Source organism: Sminthopsis crassicaudata, chromosome 4 (genome assembly GCF_048593235.1).
Source record: "Sminthopsis crassicaudata isolate SCR6 chromosome 4, ASM4859323v1, whole genome shotgun sequence".
In the NCBI taxonomy this organism is placed as follows: domain Eukaryota; kingdom Metazoa; phylum Chordata; class Mammalia; order Dasyuromorphia; family Dasyuridae; genus Sminthopsis; species Sminthopsis crassicaudata.
In genome coordinates, this window is record NC_133620.1 from 231,564,983 (window position 1) to 231,580,132 (window position 15,150).

Below are 15,150 nucleotides of genomic sequence, written 5' to 3' on the forward strand. Positions count from 1 at the left end.
ACAATAAAATGTCTTGATTACATACATAAACTGGAGCTAATAAATGAGTAAAGTTATAAATAGGAGAAATAAAATACAATACAAATTTGGAATCACTTCTCTAGTCCTATTAGGAGAATCTTGTGAAATACACAAGATGCTCAAATATATAGCAAATTGGACTCACAGTTACTGACAAAATGTTTCTTTTTGCAATTGATGTGAAACAATATAAAGAGAGCTGGACCGAAAGGAAGATCCTCTTTACAGCCTTTACTTACAACACAAATTGACTTTGATGTTGGACAAATTATGTCACTATTTCTTGGCTTTATTTTTTCTCATCTTTAGAATGGTCTAGATAGTCTCCAAGGTTGCTCCTTGACTTTCATTCTATGATTTAAATGTTTTAAATGTATGGAATTGAACATTGGTTAATATATACAAATTTCTCATCTCTCCAAATGAAGGTGAATAAAAGTTAGCCAAAACACCCTAATAATAATAATAAGCTTAGCTTCCTTGTGCTTCAATTGCAAAGGATAATCAAACTAGCTTCCTCTTAGAAATATTTTTTCAGTAAAAAATATTCACAAATATTATGATAAATTACAAATAACTTGATCCATTTCAGATGAAATCCTATCTTTTTTTTCTTTCGCTCTCCTTCAGTCATTTAATTATAGTCACAATGGTATCCTGTTTATTACTCAATTATGATGATTTCCAGCACCTTAGAAGCAACATTGAATAAATGTTTTTGATTTTCCTTATTATAATTTGATTAATAGGCTTTAATGACACACATTATCATAAACATCTCAGCAAGCATGGCCATATGGCCCTTATTTTTATTGTGTTTGCCAGTACCAAGAATAACAGTGACAACTAGATTAAAAAATAAAACAGCATATACAAAATTGTCACTGCAGATATTGAAACATGAGTCATCTTTTATCAGAGTAAAGCAAGAACTGTTAAACCAGACAATTATTTCCATCCCTATTTTTTTTCCAAAAATTACATAAGTTGATGTTGCACAAAAGCTGATCTTAAAAGAATATGAATAGAAGAGAAAATGTTGAGTTGTTTTTCCTATCATTTAACCGCACCAAAACATTAACCTTCAAATAAATATTCTTGCATATACATATTTATGTATACACATATATATCCACATATGCATATATGTTATATGCTCAATAAATATAAATTCATAATAAATTTGATGATTGTTAATAATCATCAATAATAAATTGCAATTTGTAATTTGCATGTTATTTATGAATATATATGTATGTATGTTTAAAAGAATACTGACATTCTCCATTGCTGTTATGATAATTTTAAAATAGCCCTGAATCCCATCCCCCAACAACACCAGTATATTCCAATAAAAGGAAAAATTAAAGAATACAAAGTAACCTAGTGATTATTCTTTCCCAGTGCTTTCTTACTACTACTGTATCCATTGAACTTAGCATCTAATATTAAAGCATATCCTGTCACTTTCAAAGAGGATGTAAAACCTAAACCTGTTTGATATCCTTTTCTATCCATAAGGAATGATTTATATAAACATAGGAATATTCACATATATACTCTCTCTTTTAATTTATAGCATGAATTTTGCAGGCAGATGGATACAAGTTAAAGATATACCCTCTTGTAATCAATCACATTTTTTTTTCACAGAATAAAGTTCACTGTCCCCTATAGACACTAAACTTATGAACTTAGCTTTATCAACCCTATCTTCAAATGTTGCAGATTACTTATATTTCCTGTCTAGGATTTACTCCTACCTCATCTCCATAGGAGATGCCTACTATTCTATAGAAACTTTTACATCATAGAAGCTAACTCCATCATTTTATCACTTCTCATATTATGAGTATTATACACCTCTGCCAACCTCTTCCTCTAATTGACTCATTCCTCCCAAAACTTTCATTTTAAGTAGGATATTCAACTATGACCAACCTGACCAACTATGTTTTCATTACTTTTCAGTTTATACTCCTGATTTATTATAAGACTTTGTCAACCATATGCTCAATCTGAGTACATTTATCGTCACTATTCTTTTTCATCTCTCCTTTATGTATTCTCTGTTCATTAGAATATGAACTCTTTAGTGTTAGGATTCTTACAAGGTACTAAGTAAGTGGAATTGAGGAGACAGTGGTTAAATCTAGTTTAGCATTGATTTAATACTTTAACAAATAATGGTTTCCTAGTGATATAATGATTGGTGTATACTCAGTGTGGAACATATAAGGAGAAGCTCTCACATACAGGAAGGACAAGCCCACTAGAAGCTCTCAGAGGCTCAACCAGGATTCAGTCAAGGAGATTCAGAAGCCAGAGAAGGCAGCTTAAGCTCTCAGAATCAAGACGACAGAAGACCTCTAAGAAAAACTAGGTAAGCCCCCAAGTGAAGGAGGAAAGCCTTTGAAGGAGACAATAAAGGATTTGGCTGCACTAGTGATTACTGAACTGAAAAGAAGGATGCTTCCAGAAGCCCCCCAAGAAACCTGCTCCCAGAAAACATTGCATATTAGAAGAGAATATGACATTCCAGAGTAGAGACTATCTTTATTTTTGCTTGTATTTATAATCTCCATGTTTAGTATTGATGAGTGTTCATGGATACTGTTGTTAATTCTACTAGAATACTCATAAAAGATATATTGAAAACATAATAAAAAAGATATGCTGATACCAAAATAATCCATGCTATTAGTTAAAAGATAGAGTATATATGTGAATATTCTTATGTTGATATAAATCCTTCATTATGATTAGAAAAGAATCTCAAAAAACAGGTTTATGGTTTATATCCTCTTTGAAAGTGACAGGATATATTTCAATATTAGGTGCTAAATTCAATGGACACAGTAGTAGTAAGAAAGTACTGGGAGAGATTAAGCATTAGGTTACTTTGTAGTCTCTAATTTTTCCTTTTTTGGAATCTACTGTTGTGATGATGGGATTCAAGGCTGTTTGAAAATTGTCACATACTCATAAAAGATAAACTGAAAAAATGAAAAGATATACAATAATAGTTCTTTTTAGTGTCTCATCTAACTATTCTAATAAGAAAGATAAAAATTTCCACCTAGGAATGAAAGAAAGAACCTCACAAAGACTGTGGCACTACTTTTTCTAAAAGCCCCATTGTTCTCCGCATTTGAAATAAACAATTTACAAGTGTTTGGACAAAGTCCTGATTTATCACAGCCTTCAGATAAAAACATTAAGATGTTGATTATTCTGGAACCAAATTTAGGCCATGATAAAAAGAAGTCACAAAAAAGGCTATTCCCAGGTTACTCTATAATTACCAATCCTAAAAAGAACAGAACACAATTTATGGTACTCTCCACAGAAGTTTTTTTCCTTCTTCTTTGCACCCAAGGCTCACTTTCCCTGCAGTTTGATATAGTGGATTATGCTAGTTATTGATACCTGAATGCTAAAAAATGCTCTATATGGCTATCTTGTTTATTGTCAAATATAATTTTTCAAGGACAGTATGAAAGTGGAAGGATTGTGACAGAGCAAAAAGAATTCCATATACATAGCCTCCAGGGGAAAGTATATCATGATATCCTTGCATTCTGGCATTTGAATTCCATGGAGGTAGTGTGTCACAATGGATAAATTACAGACCTCAAAGTTAGAAAGTCCTGGGCACGAGTTTTCCATGTGACATCCTAAATATGTGATGCAAGATAAATTATTTAACCTAGCATGTCCTTTAATACTAAAATTTATAGGTGCATTGCCTGTCTGTATAAGCAGAACTATGATCCCTTCTCCTAACAATATTTTAATGTGTTAAATAAATATATAATAATAAAAAGAAAACCTATTTCATTGTAATAGAATTGTCAAAATGTTAAAAAAAAGTTCATGGAGCTCTGGTTAAAAATTCCTTCTTTAGCATCATGAGGGTAATAATGTAGAGGACTAGAAAATTTATCCCATCCTCAAAATTTAGTACATTGCCTTACACTTAGTAAACTCTTAATAAATGCTTATTCCACATTGAAAGTATGGCCATGAAAAAGTAAAATTGCACAGTGACATCTAAGAACTTAATATTTTGTCAAAGTGAAAGAGTCTCTGAGAAAATAACTATAATCAGATGCAAATAATTATGTACCCCAATGAAAATCACTGGTCTAGACCTTCTCCCATCCCCCCCACACACAGAGTCAACAGAAAACTCATCTGGGAAAATGCTGAAAGCATACAAGAGAAAAGAGAAAAATATCCAATGGAAAACTCTGACATATAGCTGGAGCATGAAATCTAAGAATCAGGGAGTTTTGCATTCTTCCTGGAAATTCCTGTATCCACATAAAGTCAAAACAGAGAAGATTTTCCTTCCTAGTGAACTATTCATATCCACTGATATCCTTATTATAACTTACTGCATTCCATTTACATATTTGAATCAGCAATCTTCTGAACTTTTCCACCTCTCAGACAGTGGGATAGGAGACTAAAGGAAAAATTCCCATCATCACCATCCAAAAAAGAAATCACTTTTTAAAAATAACATTGATGCTATGAAGCAGCTTCCTTATAATCTATTGATATTAGGCTTTATTTGTAGCTAATTAGGATTGAGGAGAGGAGTTAGAGGATAAAGGAAGGGGAATATGATATATTCTAAAGTATCACTTTTCCAAGTCCATGTTCATTCTGATTATAACAAGACTTGGTTGACTAAAATTCTCTCTCTCTTCCTGTGTCTCTCCCTCACTTTAATTAATCAAGCATTTCCATAACATAGGACAGTAAAAAAAAAATGACTGCACACAAAGCTATAAATCTATTATACAATTTACTCTCTTATATACATATATACATGTATGTGTATGTGTGTATATATATATACATATATATATATAATAAGGTTATCATATAAATTTCTTTTTCTTTTCCCTTTTCACCTTCTGCCCTACTGAGGCTACCATTAGACAGAAATATGTGTGCATAAACACACAAACACATATGTGTAAAATCATTCCTACATAATTCTATTTATCAATTCTTCCTGATAATGCAGACAGCATCTTCTCTCATGTGTCTTCATTTGAGCACATATAGTAGTCAAAATATGTTTTTTCAACCGAAATCATTCTTATAGCAATATTGTTGTTATTGTATACAAAATCCTTTGGTTCTCATTTCACTCTTCATTATTTAGTGCAAGTCTATGTTTTTTTTCTAATTCACTGAGCTAATCATTTATTATAGCACATCAGTATGGTTACAATTTCTTAAATGTCAATTTGACCATTTCACAGCAATCTTGCTCCTAATTCAAGGAACTTCAATAACTCACCATCACATTCATGCTCAAAGTAAATATTTTCTACTTGAAATTTAAAGCTTTTCAATAACCACACACCTTCTAGCTGTGTTAAACATTATATATCCTTCCTTCCCTTTTTTAAAATTGTAGTAAATTTATTTATTTTTAACAAACATAGATTTTTGAATCATGTTGGGAGAGAAAAATCAAATCAAAGAGGAAATATCATGGGAGAAATAAAAAAAAAAACATAAAAACAAAGTAAACATAGCATATGTTGATTTACATTCAATCTCCTTAGATTTTTTCTGGATGTAGATGGCATTTTCAGTCCAAAGTTTATTGGCATTGCTTCAAATAAATGAAATTCTGAGAAGAAACCAGCTTTTTATAATTGATCATCACATATTCTTGTGGTTATTGTGTATAATGTTTTCCTAGTTATTTTTGTTTGGTTCAGCATTAGTCCATGTAAATCTTTCCAGGCCTTTCAATGATAAAGTTGTTCATCATTTTTATAGAGCAATAATATTCCATTATTTTCATGTTCCACAGCTTGTTTATCCATTCCCCAAATGATGGGCATCCATTCCTTTTTTAATTCTTTGCTACCACAAAAAGAATTGCTACAAACATGTTTTCATGTGTGGATCCTTTTCCCTCATTTATGATTTCCTTGTGATACAGACTCAGTAGTGGCACTGCTGAGACAAAGAATATGCACACTTTGATAGACTTTTGGGCATAGTTCCAGATTGCTCTACAGAATGGTTGGATCAGTTCATAACTCCAATAATAATGCATTAATGTACCAGTTTTCCCACATCCCCCTAACCAATATAAAAGATATGAGGTGGTACCTCAGAGTTATGTTTTTAATTTTATGAAAGCTTTTCATTTATAAAATATAAGCATGTGTAATTTTTCAACATTAACCCATACAAAACTTTCTGTTTCAAATTTTTCCATCCTTACCTCCACCCTCTCTCCTAGAAGGCAAGTAGTCCAATATATGTTAAATATGTTAAAATGTATTTTAAATCCAATATATGTGTGTATATATATATATATATATACACAAAGAGAGTTATCTTTCTGCACAAGAGAAATCGGATCAAGAAGAAAAAAAACCTGAAAAAGAAAAGAAAATACAAGCAAACATCATCAGAAAGTGTAAAAATGTTTTGCTGTTTCCACAGGCCTCTCTCAGGGTGTATGTAACTCTCTTTATCACTGAACAATTGGAACTGATCTGAATCATCTCCTTGTTGAAGAGAACCATGTCCAGCAGAATTGATCATCATATAGTCTTATTGTTGTCATGTATGATGATCTCCTGGTTTTGCTAATTTCACTTAGCATCAGTTAATATAAGTCTCTCCAGGCTTCTCTGAAATCACCCTATTGGTCATTTCTTACAAAAAAATAATATTCCATAACATTCATATACCATAATTTATTCAGTGATTTTCCAATTGATGGGCAGCCATTCAGTTTCCAGTTTCTAGCCACTACAAAAAGGGCTGCCACAAACATTTTTGCATATGTGGGTGCCTTTAAGATCTCTTTGGGGTATAAGTCCTTAGAAAAACTACTGGGTCAAAGGCTGTGGAGAGTTTGATAACTTTTTGAGCATAGTTACAAATTGCTCTCAAGAATGATAGGGTCCCTTCACGGTTCCACAAAAAATATATCATTTTCCCAGTTTTACCACATCCCTCCAACCTTAGTCAATCTGACACGTGTGTAGTGGTATCTCAGAGTTGTCTTAATTTGCATTTCTCTGATCAGTGGTGATTTGGAACAACTTTTCATATAACTATAAAAATAGTAGAAATTTCTTTATCTCATAATTGTCTGTTCATATCCTTTGACCATTTATCAATTGGAAAATGGCTTGGATTCTTAGAAATTTGAGTTAATTCTCTATTATTTTAGAAATGAGGTCTTTATTAGAACCTTTAACTTTAAACATGTTTTCTCAGGTTATTGCTTCCCTTCTAATCTTGTCTGTATTAGTTTTGTTTGTATAAAAATTTTAACTTGATATAATCAAAATTATCTATTTTGTGATCAATAATGATATCTAGTTCTTCGTTGGTCACAAATTCCTTCTTCCTCCATAAATCTGAGAGGTAAACTATCCTATGTTCTTCTACTTTATTTATAATATCATTCTTTATGTCTAGATCATGAACCCATTTCAACCTTATCTTGGTATGTGGTATTAGGTGTGGATCAATGCCTAATTTCTGTAATACTAGTTTCTAATTTTCCCAGCAGTTTTTGTCAGATAGTGAATTCTTATCCCATAAGCTGGGGTCTTTGGGTTTGTCGAACACTAGATAACTATAGTTACTGACTATCTTGTTCTGTGACATAACTTATTCCTCTGATCAAGTGCTCTATTTTTTAGCCAGTACCAAATGGTTTTGATGACGATTGCTTTATAATATAGTTTAGAACTGGTACAGCTAGACCACCTTCATTTGCTTTTTTCCCCCATTAATTCCCTTGAAATTCTTGACCTTTTGTGCTTCCAGATGAATTTTGTTGCTATTTTTTTCTAAATCAGTAAAAAAGTTTCTTAGGAGATTGATTGGTATAGCATTTTAAATAAAGAGATTAGTTTAGGTAGTATTGTCATCTCTATTGTATTCAAACGACCCATTCAAGCATATTTGATATTTTTCCAATTGTTTAGATCTGATTTAATTTGCATGGAAAATGTTTTGTAACTTTGCTCATATAGTTCCTGACTTTCCCTTGGCAGATAGATTCCCAAATATTTTATACTCCCAACAGTTATTTTAAATTGAATTTCTCTTTGGTATTTCTTGCTGTTGGATTTTATTAATGATGTATAAAAATGCTGATGATTTATGTATTTTATTTTCTGTCCTGCAACTTTGTTAAAGTTGAATATTATTTCTAATAGCTTTTAGGTGATTCTCTAAAGTTCTCTAAGTATACCATCATATCATTTTTCAAAGTGTGATAATTTAGTTTTTTTATTATCTACTCTAATTCCTTTAATCTCTTTTTCTACCCTTTGCCAAAGCTAGTCTAATACAATATTGCATAATAATAGTGAAAGTGAGCACCCTTGTTTCACCCCAATCTTATTGGGAGTGGTTCCAGTTTATTCCCATTACATATGATGCTTGCTGATGGCTTTAAATAGATGCTATTGATAATTTTAAGGAAAGTATTCCTAAACTGTCTAGTGTTTTTAATAAGAACTGATGTTGCATTTTATCAAATTATTTTCTGCATCTATTGGGATAATAATATGGCTTTTGTTAATTCCATTATTGATATAGTCAATTATGCTAATTGTTTTCCTAAAATTGAACCTAATATTGAAGCCCTGCATTGCTAGTATAAATCCTACTTGGTCCTGGTGTATTATCCTGCAGATGATTATCTGTAATATTTGTCCTAATGTTTTATTTAAGATTTTTGCATCGGGGGCGGAGCCAAGATGGCGGAGAAGAAACACACGACTCTGTGAACGTCCTCACTCCCTCACAACCAATTAGATAAATCAGCCTCACAAATAGCCCTGGACTGATAGATACCACAAGGACTGGAAGCACGACTTACCAGCTGAAGAGAATCTGGAGTTACAACAGAAAAGGTCAGTTCCCAGGGGAAGAAGAAGAGAGGCCAGCACAGACGGCTGGGTGCTAGCATACTGCGCCGATCGAGCTGGGAAGGGCTCTGGGACAGAGAAGCCACTGAGATAAAGGAATCTGGCACAGGGCGTTAGCTCTTCTCTGCTTATAATATAGCAGTTCAGAAGAGAAAGCTAAAATACTTTAAAAAAAACTCAGATAGATAAGATTTTCCAGGACCCTGGGGGTGTGGCCTCAGCTACCACCTGAGAATAGTTAAGAGATTAACAAGTGGGTGGATATGGCCCAAGGCAACACACATTGCCTAGCTTAGCTGGACAGAGTGGAACTCAGATCCGGAAGTACCAGAGAAGCAGAACCTTTGAACTAGGGACCACGGTTTCTGGCAGACACTTCCAGTTTGAGCACAGGGGATTCTCACATCACCTGCTGAAGACATCCACTCCCACCGGGACTCATAGGCTAGGCTTTGTGCCGTATTTACTGTTCAATCTCAACCTCAGGGAAGCCACTAAAACACAGCACCCTCAGGGCACAGCAGTGCTAGTCACCTCTGAGGCACTTCCAGGGAGGGGGTGGGGAACTCTCTCCCAGAGCTCTATCTTAGCTCAGGCACAAGAGCCGCTGCATCCATCCTGTCTGGGAGGAAACTGGTAAAGAACTAAATAAATAATTTCCTACCCCAGGGACAGACCCCAAAAGATTTTTTAAATATGAACAAAAAAGCCAGAAAAACCATAGATTCCTTCTACACAGAGAAAGAGCGGGTATCCAACCCCGAGGAAGTTAACAGCAAAGATTCAGCAGATAACAACCTAAAGGGGAACGATTCCTGCCCCCCATCACATAACTCTCTCCTAGATGAGACTATTAAAAAGTTAAGAAAGCTTGAAGAAAAATGGGGAAAAGAAAGGGAAGCTATGATAGAGAATAACAACGTCCTGAAATTGGAGTTGGAAAAAATAAAGAATTCACAGGAGATGCAGGGAAACAAAATTTGTCAATTAGAAAAGGTTAAAAAATCACAGGAAAGTAGGATTTCTGAATTGGAGAAGATAAAAAAGTCACAAGAAAATAGAATTTCTGAATTGAAAAAAGAAAATAATTCTCAAAAAAAAAAATTAGGGAAATGGAAAAAAATTCAATAGAGCAAAATATTTCACTTAAAAACGAAATTGGGCATTTACAAAAAGAACTAAAAACTGTGAAAGAAGAAAATAACTCCTTAAATGTCAGGATGGAACAAATAGAAATGAATGATTCACAAAGAACCCAAGAATCAGTTAAACAAAACAAAAAAAAAAAAAAATGAGAAGCTAGAGAACAAGGTCAAATACTTACTGGGAAAATCTATAGACCTGGAAAATAGATCTAGGATAGATAATCTGCGGATCATTGGACTTCCAGAAAACTATGACCAAAAAAAGAGCCTAGATTCTATTTTACAGGAAATTATCAAAGAGAACTGTCCAGAGATAATAGAAACAGAAGGGAAAGTAGATGTGGAAAGAATTCATCGAACTCCTTCTGAAATAGACCCTAAAAAAAGAACACCACGGAATATTATGGCTAAGCTGCAGAATTACCACACAAAGGAGAAAATCCTGCAAGCAGCTAGAAAAAAACAATTTAAATACCAAGGTGCCACAATAAGGGTCACCCAAGATCTGGCTGCCTCCACATTAAGAGATAGAAGGGCCTGGAACCTGATATTCCGAAAGGCAAAAGATCAAGGATTGCAACCAAGAATGAACTACCCAGCTAAGTTTAGCATCTTTTTCCATGGAAGAAGATGGTCATTTAATGAAATAGAGGAATTCCATATGTTTCTAAGAAAAAAAACAGAGACTTAAACAAAAAATTTGATCTACATCCAAAAGACTGAAGAGAAACAGAAAAAGGTACACAGAACCCTTGAGAACTGTAACTGTGTTGTGGGTATATAGAAAGTACGCGTGGATAATTTGATTTTACTGATATAAAAGAAAAAAGGGGGGGGTAGTAAAGAGAAGGAGGTTGTTTCAGAAAAAGGGGAAGGAATGATAAAAAGAGGGAAACTGCATCCCAGGAAGAGGCATAGAAAATACACCATATCTGAGGGAATTTAGTGAGGGGGAGAATCATTGTGTGAATCTTACTCTCATCAGGAGAGGCTCAAAGAGTAAATAATTAACATATTTGTATTTCAGAGAATTTTCTCTCACCTCATTAACAGGGGGGAGAGGAAAAAGGAAAAGGAAAAGGAGAATAAGTGAAGGGACTTGGAGGGAGGGGGGAGGGATCCTAAAAAAAAGGGGGGGAGGGTTGCGCGTCACAAGGGGGGTCTGTAAATTAAATATCGGGGAGAGGGATCAGGGGGGTCAAGGGAAAAAGCATAATCTGGGGATAATAGGATGGCAGCAAATACAGAATTAGTAATTTTAACTGTAAATTTGAATGGGATGAACGATCCCATCAAACGGAGACGGATAGCAGATTGGATCAAAAATCAGAACCCTACAATATGTTGTTTACAGGAAACACACTTAAAGCAGGGAGATACATACAGAGTAAAGGTAAAAGGTTGGAACAGAGCCTATTATGCTTCAGTTAAAGCCAAAAAAGCAGGGGTAGCTATCCTTATCTCAGATCAAGCAAAAGCAGAAGTAGATCTAGTTAAAAAAGATAAGGAAGGAAACTATATCCTGCTGAAAGGTAGCATAAATAATGAAGCCATATCAATACTAAACATATATGCACCAAACGGTATAGCATCTAACTTTCTAAAGGAAAAGTTAAGAGAATTGCAAGAAGAAATAGACAGTAAAACTATAATAGTGGGAGATTTCAACTTTGCACTCTCAGATTTAGACAAATCAAACCACAACACAAACAAGAAAGAAATTAAAAAAGTACATAGAACATTAGAAAAACTATGTAGGATAGACCTTTGGAGAAAACTGAATGGCAATAGAAAGGAATATACTTTTTTCTCAGCAATTCATGGATCCTATACAAAAATAGACCATATATTAGGACATAAAGATCTCAAAATTAAATGTAGGAAGGCAGAAATAATAAATGCCTTCTTCTCAGATCACAATGCAATAAAAGCTACATTCAGTAAAAAGTTAGAGGTAAATAGACCAAAAAGTAATTGGAAACTGAATAATCTCATCTTAAAGAATGACTGGGTGAATGCAGCTAAAGCAGTAATAAGGGGAAATTTTATATCTTTAGAGGCTTATTTGAAGAAAATAGAAAAAGAGAAATTGGGCTTACAACTTAAAAGGCTAGAAAAAGACCAAATTATAAATCCCCAACCAAAAATTAAACTTGAAATACAAAAATTAAAAGGAGAAATCAATAATATTGAAAGTAAAAAAACTATTAAATTAATAAATAAAACCAAGAGTTGGTTTTATGAAACAGCCAATAAAATAGATAAACCTTTGGTAAATTTGATCAGAAAAAAGAAACAGGAAAATCAAATTGTTAGTCTTACAAATGAAAAGGGGGATCTTTCCACCAATGAAGAGGAAATTAGAGAAATAATAAGGAGTTACTTTGCCCAACTTTATGCCAATAAATTTGATAACTTAAGTGAAATGGATGACTTCCTCCAAAAATATAGGCTCCCTAGATTAACAGAGGAGGAGATAAATTGCTTAAATAGTCCCATTTCAGAAAAAGAAATAGAACAAGCTATTAATCAACTCCCCAGGAAAAAATCCCCAGGGCCAGATGGATTTACATGTGAATTCTACCAAACATTTAAAGAACAATTAGCCCCAATGTTATATAAATTATTTGAAAAAATAGGGGATGAAGGAGTCCTACAAAACTCCTTTTATGACACAGACATGGTACTGATACCTAAACCAGGTAGATCGAAAACTGAGAAAGAAAATTATAGACCAATCTCCTTAATGAATATTGATGCTAAAATCTTAAATAAGATATTAGCAAAAAAACTTCAGAAAATCATCTCCAGGATAATACACTATGATCAAGTAGGATTTATTCCAGGAATGCAGGGCTGGTTTAATATTTGGAAAACTATTAATATAATTGACCATATTAATAATCAAATTAATAAGAACCATATGATCATCTCAATAGATGCAGAAAAAGCATTTGACAAAATCCAACATCCATTGCTACTAAAAACTCGAGAGTATAGGAATAAATGGATTATTGCTTAGAATAATCATGAGCATATATTTAAGACCGTCAGTAAGCATAACATGCAATAGAAATAAACTACAACCTTTCCCAGTAAGATCAGGAGTGAAACAAGGTTGCCCACTATCACCATTACTATTCAATATAGTACTAGAAACGCTAGCCTCGGCAATAAGAGCCGAGAAAGAGATTCAAGGAATTAGAGTAGGAAATGAGGAAATCAAACTATCACTTTTTGCAGATGACATGATGGTATACTTAGAGAACCCCAAAGACTCTGCTAAAAAGCTACTAGAAATAATTCAAAAGTTCAGCAAAGTGGTAGGATACCAAATAAATCCACATAAATCCTCAGCATTTTTATATATCACTAACAAAATGCAACAGCAAGAGATACAAAGAGAAATTCCATTCCAAACAAATGTTGAGAGTATAAAGTATTTGGGAATCCATCTACCAAAGAAAAGTCAGGAATTATATGAGAAAAATTACAAAACACTTGCCACAAAAATAAAATCAGATTTAAATAATTGGAAAGACATTCAGTGCTCTTGGATAGGCCGAGCGAATATAATAAAGATGACAATACTCCCCAAACTAATCTATTTATTTAGTGCTATACCAATCAGACTCCCAAGAAACTATTTGAATGACCTAGAAAAAATAACAACAAAATTCATATGGAAGAATAAAAGGTCGAGAATTGCAAGGGAACTAATGAAAAAAAACTCAGAGGTAGGTGGTCTAAGTGTACCTGATCTAAAGCTATATTATATAGCAGCAGTCACCAAAACCATTTGGTATTGGCTAAGAAATAGATAAATAGACCAGTAGATCAGTGGAACAGATTAGATACAAAGGACAAAAAAGGGTACATCTATAGCAATCTAATCTTTGACAAACCCAAAGATACCAACATTAGGGATAAAAATTCATTATTTGGAAAAAACTGTTGGGAAAACTGGAAATTAATATGGCAGAAATTAGATATGGATCCACACTTAACACCATATACCAAGATCAGATCAAAATGGGTACATGATTTAGGCATAAAGAGGGAGATAATAAATAGATTAGAGGAACAGAGGATAGTCTACCTCTCAGACTTGTGGAGGAGGAAGGAATTTATGACTAGAGGAGAACTAGAGATCATTATTGATCACAAAATAGAAGATTTTGATTACATCAAACTTAAAAGTTTCTGTACAAATAATACTAATGCAAACAAGATTAGAAGGGAAGTAACAAATTTGGAAAATATTTTTAAAAACAAAGGTTCTGACAAAGGTCTCATTTTCAAAATATATAGAGAACTGACCCTAATTTATAAGAAACCGAACCATTCTCTAATTGATAAATGGTCAAAGTATATGAACAGACAAGTCTAAGATGAAGAAATTGAAACTATATTCACTCATATGAAAGAGTGTTCCAAATCACTACTGATCAGAGAAATGCAAATTAAGACAACTGTGAGATACCACTACACATGTGTCAGATTGGCTAAGATGACAGGAACAAATAATGATGAATGTTGGAGGGGATGTGGGAAAACTGGGACACTAATACATTGTTGGTGGACTTGTGAAAGAATCCAGCCATTCTGGAGAGCAATTTGGAACTATCCCCAAAAAGTTATCAAACTGTGCATACCTTTTGACCCAGCAGTGCTACTCCTGGGCTTATATCCCAAAGAAATACTAAAGAGTGGAAAGAGACATATATGTGCCAAAATGTTTGTGGCAGCTCTTTTTGTTGTAGATAGAAACTGGAAGATGAATGGATGTCCATCAGTTGGAGAATGGTTGGGTAAATTATGGTATATGAAGGTTATGGAATATTATTGCTCTGTAAGAAATGACCAGCAGGAGGAATACAGAAAGGCCTGGAGAGACTTACATCAACTGATGCTGAGTGAAATGAGCAGAACCAGAAGATCACTATACACTTCAACAACAATACTGTATGAGGATGTATTCTGATGGAAGTGGAAATCTTCAACATAAAGAAAAGCCAACTCACTTCCAGTTGATCATT